Here is a 2,652-nt window from a genome sequence, read left to right on the forward strand (position 1 = left end):
CTCCATGTGACTCTCCTTAGGCACACTCTACATCATCGATCACTTTCCTTTTTGGCCCCATAATCTCCTTGATCAGAAAATTTGGGACACTGCCGAGTTACATGACATTACAGTACAAGTTCTCATATGTCCTGAGTCTTAATTGACCTTGGAAGGCTAGGGCCAAAATGACAGCATCATATTTCTTAAAACATATGGCCTAGTAGTAGATATGATGGAAATTCCCCCAAATGATGAATTTATATGATGACTGTGCACAAGTAATAAACAATAATGCCAGTCTCAAGGTGCATTTGCAGGACTGCGGAGATAGCTCAGAGGTGTAAACGCCTGCCTGGCAGGTGCAAGGACCCGGGTTTGATCCCCACTACCCCATGCTGAGCCAGCCCTCAAATCGGGTGTGGTCATGCACACCTGTAATCCCAGCACTGGGGAGGCTGAGACAGGAAGATCACTATGAGTCTGAGCTGCACAGTGAGACCCGGTACCAAATAAAGAAATAAAAGGAAAGTTTTTTAAAAAATAAAAGATGCATTCATAATATGCAAAGAAAGAAAAGACACTCTACTTGAAGACATCAACTACACAAGATTACCTGTATTCTTGTGATGGTTGTTATTTATTCATTCATTCATTTTTTGGGGGAAAAAAAGGCTAAGAATAAATGGAAACTGAACTCAAATGTAAGTCTTTTGCAAATTAGAAGTGGGCCAAGAGATAGGGAGGGAAGGAAGCGGAGGGCGAAGAGAAATAAAAAGGAATGAGACACACTATGTACACGCACCTGCTCCTCACAATGTAGGTCAACATTACACACTGCAAACAGGCACTGATTTAAAAAAATAAATAGGGCCGGGGAGATGGCTCAGTGGAATAAGCGCTTCCCTGGCAAACGCAAGGGCCTGAGTTCAATCCCCGGTTCCGCAAAAATAAATAAATAAATAAATAAATGAAAAGACTGAAGGAAGGAACTGGAGACATAGAAAGGAAGTTAATACTACCTTATTTCAGAAACAAAGAATCTCCTATTAAGGGGGAAAAAAAAGTCAAATGCTAAAAACAAATTTCCTGTGGCTTGGGGTTATATGAATGCAAGTTATCATTTTTTAAAAAATTGCATGCATTTCACAGATTAAGAGTCCACCATTATTTCACACGCAGAGGCCGATTCTATTATCAGCAGAATGATTTCTGACCCCAAGGCCAAGGGGACCCTCTGATAGCCACTCTGCTGTTTTTCTCAAATTTCCAAACTTGTGTTGCTTCTGCCGCAGGCTTTTGCTTCTCCATTTCCAATCTAATTTAGACAAACAGTAGGGGTCAAATTTAAAACAAATCTGATAAAAGTAGAGTTGAATGCAAACTCCACAGAGTAAGAATTCTTATTGCAAAGAACTTTCTTGGTTTTCGCTCAGAAGAGGTTGCATAATTCTGTAGGCTTGAATTAGACTCTTTCTAAAGCACCAATTAAAATGTAAAATTAGAAACACATGATTTAATGAGAAAGATGTCATGTCTTTGCAAAATTCCTGAAAGTGAAATAAAATTTATCTCAGAAGTGGTAAGAGTGAACAGTTTTTTGTTGATTATTTACACATAAATGAGATTAGGTTTGTTTAAGGCATTTGCAGTGTGATTGTGGTTGTAGAAAATAAAGATTTTCTGAAAGGTCTTGGAAAAAATGACATGAACTCAAAGTACTGATCAAGTTTGAGATAAGGAACAATTTACCCTTTATAAAATTTATGTCTTACATGTATCCTTTCTGATGCTATACCTTGAAGACATATTTCAAGAAAGAAAGTAATAAATATAAAGAACAGACTATATGAGTTTCAGGATGGAATGAAGTAACTCTAAAGTCTATTCATTTGAAAAATTCCTGAGTTCAATCCCCAGCATCCGAAAATTAGAACCTTAAATTAAATTTAAAAAAAACAGCAACGGAGAACCCATTCTGGAAGCACGCAGCCCAAGCTAAGACTAAAAACTCCTTTGAACTTTAAGGGGGAAAAAACACATATGCAAATGAACAGAATAGTTTCCATAAAATTCGTAGAATGACCATGAAGAATAAATAATGTAGTGCATTCTTCAAAAGGCACGTGCTGTTCTGTTTTCACGACAGAAGGAAACAAGATCTGAGATCTCAGCAACAATGCCCCTGCGTGGTGAGGGTCGCAGAGGTGGCAGGTGCAAGGTGCACATGAGAAGCAGACCACCCATTGACTGAGGACCAGAGAGCAAGCACACAAGATGCTTTGATACACTCTGGGGCATGGGGAGAGCCTGCACAGCACCAGCGCTGTGAGTGCCAGACCCGCTGCTGGCCACCCCACAGACGTGCAGTGCTTGCAAGGCCCCTGAAGCTGTGATTTCTTTTGCAAATCATAAGGAAAGAAACGCTGAAACTTTATAGAAGCATGTGAGTTGCCCTATTCTCAGTGCTGGGGTTGAACCCAGGGCGTTGTGCATGCTAGGGATGACATCTAGTACCTGGTACATGCTAGCATGACATCTAGTACTTTGTGCAAGATAGGCATGACATCTAGTACCTGGTGCATGGTAGGCATGACATATAGTACCTGGTGCATGCTAGGCATGACATCTAGTACCTGGTACATGCTAGGCATGACATCTAGTACCTGGTGC

Source organism: Octodon degus, unplaced genomic scaffold (assembly GCF_000260255.1).
Source record: "Octodon degus isolate 3935 unplaced genomic scaffold, OctDeg1.0 scaffold00291, whole genome shotgun sequence".
Lineage (NCBI taxonomy): Eukaryota > Metazoa > Chordata > Mammalia > Rodentia > Octodontidae > Octodon > Octodon degus.